General features: G+C 39.9%; 1 protein-coding gene across 5 annotated transcripts in view; it reads left to right on the top strand.

Moving 5' to 3' along the window:
• The window catches only part of MITF (melanocyte inducing transcription factor), a 224,419-nt gene that overhangs the window by 161,158 nt on the left and 47,182 nt on the right, over positions 1 to 16,079 (top strand). The gene's annotated exons all lie outside the window — the stretch shown is intronic.

The following is a 16,079-nucleotide window of genomic DNA, read 5'->3' as shown; positions in this document are numbered from 1 at the left end:
ATATAGCACAAGGAACTCTTCTCAGTATTCTGTAATGGCCTATGTGGGAAAAGAATCTAAAAAAGAATGGATATGTGTGTATGTGTAACAGATTCACTTTGCTCTACACCTTCTGAAACTAATGGAATATTATAAATCAACTATATTCCAATAAAAATTAAATTTAAAAAAAGAACTTATATGCTGTAGGCAGTTAGCTATTTATCCCAGTGTGAGTCACCCTTGGAAATGCAAGCATTACCAATTTGGAGTTGGCCCCTCTGTGCCTGCATGTGCCTACATGAAGTATGAAGGGTTAATCACTCAGTCGTGTCTGACTCTTTGTGACCCCATGGACTGTAGCCTCTGTCCACAGAAATCTCCAGGCAAGAATACTGGAGTGGGTTGCCATTCCCTTCTCTGGGGAATATTCCCAGCCCAGGGATTGAACCTGGGTCCTCCTGAATTTCAGGCAGATTCTTGACCGTTGGAGCCACCAGGACAGACCCTAGTAGAAGGAAATGGAGCTCTGGCCCAGTCTGCCACGGTAGGGGCAAGCGGTGGGAATGCTGTTTGCTTTGAAACCATTTGTATTGGAAATTGAGATGTGTGTCCCCAATCCAGTTGGCGGTGGAAAAAGGCCTTGACTGGTAGTTTGTTGCCCATGCTTGGTGAAAAGAAAAGTGGATCGGTGGCCATTGGTGACATTGAAACCTTCTACAGCAGAGTCATAATATCTGTGAGGAAGAAGTGCATTCATGTTGTGTGGTTGTTCCTTTTTCTTATTTTTTCTTCTGTTTCTCCAGTGATGGGTTCTTTCTTAGGCATCCTCATCTTTCCATTTATATAAGTTCATGATCTTTGCATACTTATAACGTTCAGTTTTGCGTGAGGACATGGATCTTGGCTTATTGTTGGGACTTCAGCATATAAAATAGTACTGGGTCATACCATGGACTCAATAAATATTTACTGAAAGAAATTTCAGTTTAATCCATGACTCAATCTTTACTTCTTGATTTTTGTGTTTGAGTGATCTAGCTGTCCATGGGCTTGTGAGGATGATTTATATTTTCCTCTAAAGGAAGGGTGAAACAGATAGCTCATAGGTTATTCTGGTATAAAACAGACCCCTTTGAAAACCAGCCTGAGGCTTTTTTTTTTAATATAGTAGACACTGGTTTGATCTTCTAACAAAAATACTACTTTTAATTACTGTGCAGTCTTTGTTACACTTACGACCTCTGGAACACCAAAATGGCAACACATTCAAGCCTTTGCCTTTAAAGATCTTGACTTTGTAGTTGTTTATTGGCAGTTCATCATATTTAGCTGGAATTATGTCTGTAACATTTTAATATGTACTTTATGTTTTCAGGTAAAAAACAAAAAAAACCTCAATGTAAATGGATTTGTTTTTGAATTTTAAAATTACTTTTTCATTTTACAAAAGTACAGAATAATTAAAATAATGTAATAATGGTATTTTTTATGAAGTTTCATCATTTCTAATTTTGTTTGTGGAGATTATAAATTATGATCTCTTGAGTCTTCAAAGAGTTTAGAAATTTGATTTCCCTTTTAAGTCGACCACATTTTCTGGGTTTTAGTTTCAATTATTTTGAAGCCATAGAGACGAAAATTCATTGTGTATCATCAGAACAGTTTTCCCTAGGAAGTGGATCTAGTTTGTGGTTGACAGTAGTGATTTCCAAACTAGCTACTCATTGAGATAACTTGGTGAGGTTTTAAAAATAAATACAGCTATATTTAGACCTAGACTTTGGAAGTACCCTTTCAATCTTTATTTTTTAAAAAATTCCCTCATAGTTTCTGATGACAAGCAAAGTCTGGTTTGGAACACTGGGTCCAAGAATTCAAAGTCATGAGTGTGATTGGTCTGTTAGCCTATTGATTGTAGTCACTCCCTTCTGTGACCGGAGACTTGCTTCTGACCGTGAACCGCTCATGGATGATGAGGCAGATCAGGCCCTCGTCTCTGAAGACAGCTTATTCCTTAACTACTTCAAGCAGCAGCCTTATCTCTGGGAGCTTCTTTCTTAATTTTTTTTTTTTTTTTGATCAATGGTTAATGGAGTGGTGGTGTTGAACTGCCATTGATTGAGACACAGTGGTCCTTTCCATTGACTAGAGTTGGAATTCATAAACTCAGCTTCCTTCTCAAAGTCATAACTCCTAACTCTGCCTTGGTGTAGGAGATGTTTCAGGAATATGTGAGTGAAAAGCACTGGTATCAGATGGCATGGAATTCTGCCTCTCCCATGTCCTAGATGTGTTTTCCCATTGGCAAAATGGAAAATATGTGATGGAAATCTTTAGAGAGGTAAAACTGAGTTTGCTTTATCAAAAGTAGTTAATAATGCCATAAAGCAACAATAATAATAAGGAGATATGAGATATATGATATAAGAGGGAATAATGCCTATGCATGCAAATAAAGTGTTTAGTAAATGTTAATGGTGGGTTGTTTGTCTTTATTGTTTTAAGATTTTTAATGAGCTTGTTTTATCGTTTCATGAGCAACATAGTAGTGTTATCGGTGTTTGAGTGACATTTCTGTCCGAATATAAGGAGTATGTTGCTTTCTTGTTTTATGCCATTGTTTTTCTTGAGGAGATAAATTCTTCTTCGAGAGCTCTAATTTGCCCTGCATTTGCAACGTAAGGTTTTTCTGTGGTTCCAAAGAAAGAGCCGAGGTAATGGAGCAGTGACATGGTTGAGTCTGCATGAAGGTGACTCAGTTTTCAGCCCTTGAGGTACTTGAGCATCAGGTGTGGTGATGAACTGCATTTCGTTTCTGATAATGCAGCCAACCCTTTTTGGATATAAACAATAGCACAGCTCATTGGACAGGAGGGTAGAGCCGGCAGTTCCACGAGTGTCACTGGCGTGTAAACTAAGCTGGTGATTTTATATCATCCTAACAAACGTGCTAAATAGCGTGATGAAATAACAGGCCCTTGAATTGTCTTGGTACTGCTGCCTGTTCAGTCTTTCTGCACCCAGGATGACAAGAAGGCTGTGACCGGCTTTCATGGATGCAATATAGATTTGATATCGCACTTTTTATTGACTATGACACGATGGATTTGGGCACTTTAAACGACAGAATTCTTCCTCCTTTTGAAATGTGAGTTAACAAAATACTTATTCTTGGGGAGAAATTGTCATCACGACCTTCTCCATTTGTTTCCACTGTGGTTACCCTCCCTTCTGCTTCTTTATCAGACAGACAGACGCACACCCAAACACAGTCCATACTCATCAATACTTGCTACCAGAATGGAACCATTTTGTTTTCAAAATAAGATTTTGCATTTCAGAAGAAGATACATAAACTGGGCCACACATTGAACACCCTCCAGTAGATGACCTTGACATTCTTCTCTGTATTTGTTGTCTGTGTAGAAATGATCAGTTCCTCTGACTTAGGGGTGCTTTGTCCAATTGTGAGGTGGCAGTAGTGACGCTTACTGGCCCCACAGGAGCATTGAATTACTGCCATCTCTGTGCAGTGTCTGATGAGTAAATAAATGAGCAAGGGTGACTGCTAAAGGCTGGATGTTTTTGCATGGGTGGACTGTAATAGTTGACCAGTTGTTTCAGTAAGAGACTAAGAGGAACCCCAAGGTTGTCTTCCTCTAGGGGGCTTAAGGCATCCCTGGCGGCTCAATGGTAGAGAATCTCCCTGCCAAGTGGGAGACAAAGTTTCAATCCCTGGATTAGGCAGATCCCCTGGAGAAGGAAATGGTGACCTGCTCCAGTATTCTTGGCTGGCCAAATCCATGAATAGAGGAGCTTAATGAGCTACACAGTCTATGGCATCACAAAGAGTTGGACATGACTAAGCAACTGAACAACAACAGGGGCCTTAACCTGTAAAAATTATGAACAGTTCAGGATAGTTCATTATCCATTCAGTTTTTGCAGTTTCATTGGATACCTGCTATGAGCACTGTGTTGTACCAGGCACAGGAGGTGTAAAGCCTAGTTTGGTAGATTCTGATGGAACAGAAACATCGTAAAATAAGTGTCTTTCCTTAGATACCAAATCATGCTTGTATTCCATGGGTCAAATGCTGTGCAACACATAGATACAAACATGGCTGCTGAACATCATCAGTTGCTCTTTTTCTTTTTTTCTCTATGAAGTTGAATAGAGATACTTACTACCTGCTTCCACAGATTACATTTAATTGCAGTATGCAGCCCAGGGAGAAATGTTAGCAGTTCATTTCACTTGGTTCCATATCGGGAAGAAGTTATTTGGGAATGCCTTCAATTGTGATTTTTTCCATACTGTAGAATTCTTTTCTAAACCACAGCTTGTATTCCTTTGAACACAAGAAGTGGACATCACCACCAGGCATAATAAAAATGGGTCATACCATATAGTTCTGTTTGTATGGGAAGTTCCTAGTGAATGTTCCCCTTTATATATATGTAAATAAATATATCTGTATACATATGTACCTATTTCTGTATTCATTATATGTATTTATAACATATCTATACATATGTATTTATAAAAGGAGTCAAACTGTAGCTCTGTATTAGAGTTTTTAATAGCTAGTGACATTAAGCAACATTGGTTAATTTTAAAAGAAATGTGTTGACAGCACATTGGGAGTCCTGCAGAGTTGTTAGGTAGATAAGAGAACCAGACTTGGAGCCATGAAGCTGAAGCAGTACTTCAAACCACAGCATGGAATTGGTCTGCCTAACAACCACTGAGGGAGAAGGCAATGGCACCCCACTCCAGTACTCTTAAATCCCATGGATGGAGGAGCCTGGTGGGCTGCAATCCATGGGGTCGCGAAGAGTGGAACACGACTGAGCGACTTCATTCACTTTCACTTTTCACTTTCATGCATTGGAGAAGGAAATGGCAACCCGCTCCAGTGTTCTTGCCTGGAGCATCCCAGGGACGGGGGAGCCCGGTGGGCTGCCGTCTATGGGGTCGCACAGAGTCGGACACGACTGAAGTGACTTAGCAGCAGCCACCACGGAAGCCTACCCTGTTGCCCCTGGTACACCAGGAACCCAGTCTTCTCCCACCACGACCATCCCCGCTAATGCCTACTACTTATGTCTAGCGCCTGCATCCTCTGCATGTACATCTGATTGGTGGATCCTAAGTCATGTGGTCACTCCTGAGCTGCAGGAGAGGCCAGAAAAGAATTATGATTCCCCACTTCTCTAGTAGAAGGCTGGCTCTGCAGCCAAAAGAACTTGGCTAACTGTTTTAATAATCATACCAGAAAGTTTGAAAGGTAGAGAAGATGAAAATATCATGTTCCATTATTCATATATAAAAATATTGTAATATGTAATTTTCTTAGTTAAAAAAAAAATCAAGGTTTTTTGTCAGTACAATCATAGGTTTTATACTTTTACATATGCATTTTGTTTTCAATATTGTGTGTTTTTGTATTGCTGTTTACATCCCTTATGTGTCCTTTTAAATAGTTGCATAATAATAAAAATGAATGTACTTTGCGATTCTTCTCATGCTGGAGATCACTGATAACATTTTCATTGTTATGAAAAATGATACGGTGAATATGTTCATGTCTAAAGCTTTTACATCTGGATATTGGATTTAGGGGTTAAGAGCCCAGGGAGAAATCTTTAGGGAAGATGGAGCCTGGGTCTTTTTTGACCAAGATAACATTTGTTCCAGTCCTACTGACATTGATGGTGACCGCATTAAAATTCTAGTTTGATCGGTAGGAAGATAGATGTTATAATGCTGTCAGGATTTATCTCTCAGTATGGAATTACTTCTGTGGTTTTTCTTTCCCTTCCCTTTTCTCATCTTTATGTTTTAAATTTTCTCCAACCATACATGTTACATTTTTAAATAATAAAAGTGATAAAATACTTGTTTCCTCCCTAGTCTTGAGGGCAGTAATAAATTCAATACAATCCCCTCAGTGGTTTTTCTCTGGTACGTTCCTTCTTGTGGTGACAGTTTTGGAGGTCTTTAAGCAAGCGTATTTTCCATATCACTTGTAGCAGGGCATTGGTGACTCCTGAGAAGTGAACCCTCGATGTATCCTGCTTATTTTGGTTGGTTTGGAACACAGCAAACTTGGGTTTAGATCTCTGACTGTGTGAGAGCAGGTGAGTGATATTAGACTAGTTATTTAACCTTTCTCAGTTCCCTCATCTGCAATCCAGACGAGTGAACGCACTTACCATTGCTGTCAGCATCAAGTAAGGTCCTCATCTGTGAATTCCTGAGCCTGTTCCTTATACAGAAGAGATGCTCCACAGAAGTATATTTTCTTTTGTAATTTTCTTTAAGCAGAGAGGGTAAAAATTGTGTTAAAACTCAGTGTGCTAGCCTCTCCCATTTTGAATGTGGAACATTGCACGGCTTGTTGTTAAGTAAATAATCGTATTGTAAAGGCTTCCAAAGTGGCTCAGTGGTAAAGAATCCACGGGTCATTGCAGGAGCTGCAGGAGATGCTGGTTCGATCCTTGGGTCAGGAAGATACCCTAGGGGAGGACATGGCAACCCACTCCAGTATTTTTTCCTGGGAAGTCCCATAGACAGAGGAGCCTGGCGGGCTCCAGTCTGTGGCATCGCAAAAGAGTCGTACATGACTGAGCGACTAAGCGCGCGTGCACACACACACCCACCCACACACACACACACACACACACACACACACACCCTCTAAAGGAAAACCAATAAAAAATATTGCACTATCTGGCCTTTCGTGACATGCTTTTCCTTAATCATTTCTATTTTTTCAAGAAAACATGTCCCTCTTCCCTCCCTCTGTCCTCTCCTCCCTCCTTCTCTCTCATCATTGTATATCAAATGATAACTTTGCAAACATATTCAGTGGTAAAGTTATTAATATGAGTGCATTATTACATATTCCAGTGCTAAAGGGAGAGGAGACAACACTCAAATTCAGGCATCACAACGCAAGAATTTTCTAGAGTGCTAATTAGATAAAACAGACAATATAAGGCATCTTCAGTTTGGCAGGTGAGATCACTTATTTTGCTAAAACTAAGAGTCCATTTATGGTCATTTAGAGCCACATTTATGTGTTTCAAGCATCATTTGAGACAAATGATTTTAGAGATGATAGTTTAATGAGTGCAGTTTCTTCCACTTTAGCTTTTTGTTTGTTTACCCTTCTGACTATTTTACAGAATTTTTTTTTCTTTCAATGTAGAGGATGAAGAGGCAGATATCAAAATAAAACTAAAGCTGAAATCTTTAAGACCGAAATTGAAAATCATTAGAATTACTTTTTCTAATAAACACCCAGGACAGCATTTGTGTCTGTGTTTATACATCTAAAAACTATTTAAACTTTTTTTATGACTTTTTGAAGGAAAATTTCTAAGATTCATCAAAATAGGAATAGCATATTCAGCCTCATTCTCCCCTACTATTTAGCTTTAAAAGATACGTGTTTGCGTCACTTCTATTTTGACCTTTTAAAAGCATTTAGAAAATAAAAATCTATGTGTCATATAAAAATTATAAATTAATATATTTTAAAGTTGTTTTATTTATATACACACATATTGTTTTCTGGCTACACCATGCAGCTTGTGGGATCTTAGTCCCCTGACCAGAGATCAAACCTGGGCCCTCAGCAGTGAAAACATGGCATCCTAACTACTGGACTGCCAGGGAATGCCCAGAAGTTGTTAAAATACATTGAAAAATAATTCCTTTTTAAGTATATAGGAAATGAATAAACGAAAACTATTTTTCTTGTTATTGTTGTTTAGGAGGGTAAGGAGGATTTGTGTGAAACTTTGTAAAAACTAACAGCTGATGAACTCTGGCTTTGTTTGCAAGTGCAGTAATGTTCCTTTAATATTCATCAGATAGAAAAGACTTTTAAGTGATATTGCCAAGGTACTCACAGTTGCCAATGCATTCAGATGCCTAAGCAAGTTTCTGCTGTGCTTTTTGAATCATTACAAATGTTTATCTTTATTCTGTGTAGTTTTCAGGCATAGTTGATCATTATTATGTGATATTGATAGTTCTCATTTTACCTTTCCCTCCCCACCCCACCCCGTTACTGTCTAGAGCTCAAGTCTCAGATTTTGAATTAAGTTCTTCACAGAGATGACAGAATTTCTTCCTCCTTCCATTTAACTGAAGAGTGTCCTTCACATGTTCAGTTCAGTCTCTCAGTCGTGTCTGACTCTGCAACCCCGTGAATCGCAGCACGCCAGGCCTCCCTGTCCATCACCAACTCCTGGAGTTCACTCAGACTCATGTCCATTGAGTCGGTGATGCCATCCAGCCATCTCATCCTCTGTCGTCCCCTTCTCCTCCTGCCCCCAACACCCCCCGCCCCCCACCCCACCCCAGCATCAGGGTCTTTTCCAATGAGTCAACTCTTTGTTAAGACCAGACATAAAATAACTGTTGACTTTGAAACTCAGATGGACTTCCCAGATGGCACTAGTGGTAAAGAACCTGCCTGCCAATGCGGGAGACATAGGAAACATGGGTTTGATCCATGGGTTGGGAAGATCCCCTGGAGGAGGGCATGGCAACCCACTCCAGTATTCTTGCCTGGAGAATCCCGTGGACTGAGGAGCCTGGCAGGGTATAGTCTATAGGATCGCAGAGTTGGACACAATTAAAGCGACTTAGTACCCACGCATGCTTGAAACGCAGGAACACGAAGAAAGCACGTCAGTTGTTTATGGCATAGCTACACTGTTCCTTTGGCTTGACTGGTTTGTTGCCTTTTTTTTTATGAAGTCTACCCTCAGAGGTCTGGGGTGGTGAATCGACACAGCATCTGTTAGCGTAGGGCTTCTCCAATATTGGGATTGGGGCCAGGTCATTCTCTGTTGTCAAGGGCTGTCTTGCGCGCTGCAGCATATTAGCATCATCCCTGGTCTCTACCTATTAGATGCCAGTAGCAGCCACCCCCTGTCCAGCTGTGACAACTAGGCATGTCTCCAGACATTCCCAAATGTTCCTCAAAAGGAAAAATCGCTTGTGGTTGAAAACCACTGTTATCAAGGGTTGGACCATCTAAAAATGTGTACATTTGTGTGTGGGTTTCCCTTTCCTCTGTCCCCACCCTAACCCTCCATTTGTAAGCTGAGGAGAGGAATGACGGGGTTACTTTCACATTAGGATAGATCCCTCTTTCTCTTTACTACATGTAAGATACAGACTTTGGGGAACTGACTAACTCATTGCCTTTCTTTTTTTTTCCAAACCAGATAGTGCATTGGGCCATTTAATCAAAGAGTAATCTGCACACTTCTCTTCCCTAACTTTTTTTTTCTCCTGATACGGGTTTATAATTAGGTATATGTCAACTGGCATGTCAGTGATAACAGTGGCTCATTTTCTTTCTTATAAAAGACATCAGTCACTATACTGTACACTGTTTTAACCTTTCCTTTAAAAATCCCATGATACAGATGCTTTTGATTAACAAAAATTCCTTTTGAGTCTGAAAGATTCTTTTTGCCTGCCAACCCCTCCTCCCCCGTTCCTGCACACATCCCTCCACCTCCCATCAGAAAAGGAAGAAAGAAAGGAAGCAGCATCAACCCTTAAATTATTCCAAGTACTGAGGCAGCTTTCCCATAAGAAATTTTCCCTTTACTCTATGCTGTAAAATTCAGTTTTCATTCTATTCACTTAGGAATCAGGTCGAACATTGGCCTAGCATCCATGCAGGCGATCATCATATGTTAAACAGAAGCTTATTTATAATGAAAGTGTGAAATCAGGTTTTCAAGAGAAAAGCATCCTACAAAGCTACAGTTTCACATACTACAGTTTCACAATCAGTGCTACTATGCTGAAATATAAATTTTGCAGATAACTCAGCACATAGTAGTATTCAGTGTAGTGGTTGGGAGTCAGCCTCAGATTTCTCATCCCTCAGTTGTGTCTGACTCTTTGTGACCCCATGGACTATACAGTCCATGGAATTCTCCAGGCCAGAATACGGGAGTGGGTAGCCGTTTTCCCTAAAACGGAAATAATAACAGCCCTTATCTCATAGGGTTGTAGTGAAGATTAAATAAGGAAATCTGTTGAAAAATCTTAGGTGAATCACCTGATATATGAATGCTCCCTGGTATATACGTGGTATATAGACAGGGCTTGGATATATAGGGCTTCCTAGGTGGCTCAATTGGTAAAGAATCCACCTGCAATGTAGGAGACATAGGTTCGATCCTTGGGTCGGAAAGATCCCCTGGAGATGGAAGTGGCAATCCACTCCAGTATTCTTGCGTGGGAAGTCCCATGGACAAAGTCCTTGGGGCCACAAGATTCAGATACAACTTAGTGACCAAACTACCCCGTGTGAGTGCTCAATAATTACTTCATTTTCACTTTTTAATGGTCTTTCTTCATTATGAGAAACCCCAGTATATTCTCATATTCTTTCCTCTTTTCAAAATTCCCATTTCTGTTCTTGAAAGAAGTATTTTGTCCCTTTCCTCTTTATCCATTTTATCCATTGTTTTGTCACCCAAAGAAATTCACATTGGGCTATCTCAGTTACAGTATTGGTTTTGTATAGATATGTCCCATTTTTATACATTGTTATGGTTTTGCAGCAAATTTTAAATCCCTCTGAGAGTTTGCATTGTAGAGTGTGATAAATCTTTTTTTTGGCAATTGAACTTTTTTATAATGAGGAAAATACAGTTCCTCCTAAATATAGTTCAAGTTTCAGTTGCCTGTTTTTTTTTTTTTTTTTTCCTTCTATGACACAAATGTAGACCATTGGCCATTTGGTTTGAAAGAGGTGGTCCTAAGTTTGACTAAAAAGGGTGTGGTTTGAGCTTTGTTCCCTCTGCACAAGTTAAGAGAAGATCCCCTGGAGGAGGAAATGGCAGCCCATTGCAGTATTCTTGCCTGGAAAATCCCACGGACAGAGGAACCCGGCAGGCTACAGTCCATGGGGTCACAAAGAGTCAGACACAGCTGAGCACACACACAAGTTAATTTTAAAACATTTCATTTTTGGCTAAAATACATATCAGTGAGAATACTACACAGGCAGATCCAACTTGCTCTGTTAACAAAATGTTTCTCTCAGAGGTGCTCAGGATGACGGCACTATAGAGGAATGACTGGTTCACGGTGAATCCATGATCTACTCATTGAATGTCGAGTTAGCTCCCTTAGAAGAAAGCTTCAGGCAAAGATCCAGAATGGCAAGCAGAAAAAAGCAGACATTTAAGCTTAAGGTATATCAGATTGATCAATAGATTGACCAAGTGCTTGCTTAGTAAATATGCTACCATAGGACCTTTCTTTTTATAGAAAATGAGTACAAATGATGTATCAGGTATGTACATTTCTTTGTGCTGTATGAATGCAGATAGATTGATTCAAACTTAAATAAAAGCAGAGAATAATATAATGAGCCCCTTATATACTCACCACTTAGCTTTAACGGTTTTCAACTAATGGGTCATCTTGCTTAATGTATATATCTCCTTCTTACCTGCAAATTATATATGTAATTTCATCTTTATATGTTTTCTTGTTAGACCTCTTCTAGAAAAATCGTAGCCAAAAGTTTTCATATAATGTTTAGGGGTTTCCACTTTCCCTGAGGCCCCAATTAAGAAAGAGTACTTGAGCTAACTCCTTTGGAAGTGGGAGAGAAAAAGAGATTTCACAGAGCCTTCTGTATGATACTCCAGTCAGCAAATGTCCAGTCCTCCCAGATTCTTATTTCTCCTCTTTTAATCTTACCTTTGGCATCCATCAGTGATATTTGAATCAGAAAAAGATAAAAGTATACCTGAAAGAGGCTGAACTGCCCCCTCCTTTTTGCCTCTCCACCTGGAGAAAAGAATGGCAACCCTCTCAAGTATTCTTGCCTGGAGAATCCCACGGATAGAGGAGCCTGGTGGGCTACAGTCCATGGGATCACAGAAAGTTGGACATAACTGAGTGACTAACACTTCACTTCTCCTTCAGGGTGGCTTTTTCTTTCTTTCTTTCTTTTTTTGAGCCAGATGAGTTAAATGATCTAACACTGATCTACTTGAATGTCAAAACAAAAAAATCCAGGACTAATAATAATGGAGAGCATTATTAGTTTATTGATCATTTACTACATGCTAAGCACTTCTCATGCATTTTATCACTTAAACTAATCAACAAAATGATCAACTACTAGGTGGGTAGTATTTGTGAACCTATTTTATAGATAGAAAAACTGAGGTTCACAGCATTTAAGCAACTTGCCTAGGATTTGAGGTCGAATCTCTCTGAGATTTTAGCCAGATATAAGACAAGGCTGCCTTTCTCCATTGCACTGACCGTTGGCCATACATTAGCTTGTGTGTTCCAACCAGGTGTACATGGGGTATTCTGCCAAACATGTACAGCATGTATAATTACTTTCCGTGTTGATTTGAGACCTTTCATAGCATTGTGTAAGAAAGTTCTTTATTCTTAGATTTGATGGAAGCCAAGAAGCGGCTGGAGACAAGAGGTAGCAGCTCATGTATCTCATATCCAACTGTATCCTAATGAGTCCAAGGTATCATCAACTGTAGGGAGCTACTGTTGTAATAAATTCACTAAGTCGCATCTGACTCTTTTGCGATCCCATGGACTGTAGCTCGCCAGACTCCTCCATCTGTGGGATTTCCCAGACAAGAATACTGGAGTGGGTTGCCATTTCCTTCTTCAGGGGATCTTCCTGACCCAGGAATTGAACCTATGTCTGGCATTGGCAGGCAGATTCTTTACCACTGAGGCACCTGGGAAGTTTGACATGTAGCTATTTGTTGTTGTAGGTATTCAGTTCAGTTGCTCAGTTGTGTCTGACTTTTTGCAACCCCATGGACTGCAGCACGCCAGGCTTCCCTATCCATCACCAACTCCCAGAGCTTACTCAAACTCATGTCCATTGAGTCGGTGATGCCATCCAACCATCTCATCCTCTGTCATGCCCTAGTCCTCCCACCTTCAATCTTTCCCAGCATCAGGGTCTTTTCAAATGAGTCCATTCTTCGCATCAGGTGGCCAAAATATTGGAGTTTCAGCTTCAGCATCAGTCCTTCCAGTGAATATTCAGGACTGATTTCCTTCAGGATGGACTGGTTGGATCTCCTTGCAGTCCAAGGGACTCTCAAGAGTCTTCTCCAACATCACAGTTCAAAAGCATCAGTTCTTTGGCACTCAGCTTTCTTCATAGTCCAACTCTCACATCCGTACCTGATGACTGGAAAAACCATAGCTTTGACTAGACAGACTTTTGTTGGCAAAATAATGTCTCTGCCTTTTAATACGCTGTCTAGTTTGGTCATAACTTTTCTTCCAAGGAGCAAGCGTCTTTTAATTTCATGGCTGCAGTCACCATCTGCAGTGATTTTGGAGCCCAGAAAAATAAAGTCTGTCACTGTTTCCATTGTTTCCCCATCTATTTGCCATGAAATGATGGGACCAGATGCCATGATCTTCGTTTTCTGAATGTTGAGCTTTAAGCCAACTTTTTCACTCTCCTCTTTCACTTTCATCCAGAGGCTCTGTAGGTACTGTTCCTTTACATCCATGTAATCACATGAATGATATTTTACAAATGTTCATCAAGTCTTGTCACTTCTGTGCCTAAAATCTCCCCAAACCTTCTCATAAGTAGCAGAGAAGAAAAATCAAATTCCTTTCTGAGGCCTACAAAGCTCTATAATATCTGGCCCCGACCACCTCTCTCAGTTTATGTGCTGACCTGCTCACTGCTCCAGCCCCTCAGCCTTGGATATTGATGTTATTCTCATTTGTCCAAGATGCCAAGCTACTTCCAGCTCAGGGTTTAAGCACCTCTGACTCTCAACATACCTGGTTCCTTCCCATCATTTGAGTTTCAGCTGGAATGTCCCCACTGCAGAGTAGCCTTCTTTTCTCCCAGTGGCTGACTTTATCTTTTCTGCTTTGTACTTGTATCGCTGTGTGAAGTTCTTCTTTCTTTGCTGACTGTTGCCATCGTGTTTGTCTTTGCTTCCCCAGCTTCAGTATGGCTTTTGTGGGGTCAGGAGTTCTGCCTTAGTGGCTGCTTTATCCTCTGAGCCTCTGTAAATGCTAGTTGAACGAGTGGCTAGGTTGTTTGGTGGGGTAATTATAACGCACCTGCACATAAAACTCTCAGTCAGAAAGTACTTGTGAGCTGCTGCTAACAATTGTTGGAGTTGTACATTCTAGACTGGAATTCACTTATCACATAATGTGTACAAGAGGTCTTAGGATTTGCCCAACACAGTGCATTTCCTCAAAAACCAGGAGGACCTCCTTGGTCTCATGATCCAGGCCCTGAAGTCCGTGTTATTATGAGACGGCTGCTTTTTGCCAGCTTTCAGCTCATGTGGACTTGACCTTCAAACCGGCAGCGTTCAGCTCTCATTTCTGGCTGACCTTTTGCTTAGGCCTAGGGCAATGTTTTCATCTCTGTCAAACTTGACCACTGCCGGTTTCTTAAAGAGTGTCTGTCCTTCTCAAAAAGTTTTGCCGCTTGTGCCGTAATGATCTCTAATACCCGATAAACTGCAAACAATAGGGGCATTTGGGGGGAGAAATGCTGAAACAAAAAGGCGTCTGCGATTTGGAGGCAGTGCTAAACTGGGGCATAAAAAAAAGTTATAACACGTGGAATGCGGCACTCACAATTCCCATTAGGGTAGGGGCAGCTGGACAGTCCTTACAATGAGCTCTTATTGTAAGAACACCACGCAATCACGTAATTGCAGCCCTTTAGAAAACCGTAAAAATGTGTCAGACATTGTACAAACTGAAACAGTCTGGGCTTGATTGTTAGACCAAAAATTTCAAAAGTAGCAGGGTCTTCTTAATCTAATCTAGTATTTAAAGAAAACAATTGAAATGAGGCAGATTTCATCATTACATAATGCCTTCATGAGTTTATTTCTGGTTTTCAAAATTTTTAGTAGAGAAATTCTGCCTGAATATATTTTTATTTGTCCAGATCCACAAACTTTAATTTTTGTGGAATGTATAGATTTTTTTTCTTAATTACAAAATTATCATCATATACAATATTGTTGTTGTTGTTCAGTTGCAAATTCGTGTCTGACTCTGTGTGACATAATAGAAAATATTTTAAAAAACCAATAAGATAACAGTCATCTATACTTTAATCATCCTGAGATAGTCATGATGAAGATTTTTGTTGAATAATTTGTAACTGGTGTGTGTGTGTGTGTGTGTGCATATGTAATGAAAGCATTTTAAATTCAGTTTAGGGTCACAGAGTAGGTAGTGATTCTAACTTGTTTTGTGTTCCTACTTATATGATAAACTTTTCCTCTCATTAAATAGTTTTATAAACACATTTCACTGTCTATATTGTGTCCATCTATTTGAGGGAAATTCCCCCCTCACCCTAAGGACATTTAGAATGTCTGGAGACATTTTTGAATGTTACAACCAGTGTTGAGGAAATGGTTCCGTTGGAATACACTGCACAGAGGCCAAGGATGTTGCTAAATACTCTGTAAAACACATACAACCCCACAACAAAGAAGTACTTGGCAATAGTGTCAATAGTGCTGAGGTTGAGGAAACCTGAACTCATATAGCTCCCTCATAATTACTTGAATGCATTGCTTTGTATTGATATTAATTTCCAATATTTGGTTATTTGAGATTAGTGGTTGGCACACTTTCTTTAAAGGGCCGGGTAGTAAATACCGTATGCTTTGAAGGATGTAAGGTCTATTACCCAACTCCAGTCTAGTATTGTAATAGCTTGAAAACAGTTGTAGACTATATGTAAATTAATGAGTGTGGCTCTGTCCCACTAAAACTTTATTTACAAAAATAGTCAGTGGGTCCTAAGGCAGTAATTTGCCGTCTTCTTTTTAAGGTAATGCTCTGCTGGACCTCTCTGTTCTTAAATCTTTGCCCTTATATCTGATGATTACCTTAGAAAAGTTGTGTAAAATGTGAATTGCTAGATGATCGTGTGCTTTTAAAAACTTAGTATCAATTCATTTTCTCACCTGTATCATATGAGATTGTTCATTTAGTGTATTCTAGTCCCACTTATGCTACCATCATTTCATCG

This window comes from Capricornis sumatraensis, chromosome 10, assembly GCF_032405125.1.
Source record: "Capricornis sumatraensis isolate serow.1 chromosome 10, serow.2, whole genome shotgun sequence".
In the NCBI taxonomy this organism is placed as follows: Eukaryota; Metazoa; Chordata; class Mammalia; order Artiodactyla; family Bovidae; genus Capricornis; species Capricornis sumatraensis.
This window is presented reverse-complemented; position numbering and strand designations above follow the sequence as displayed.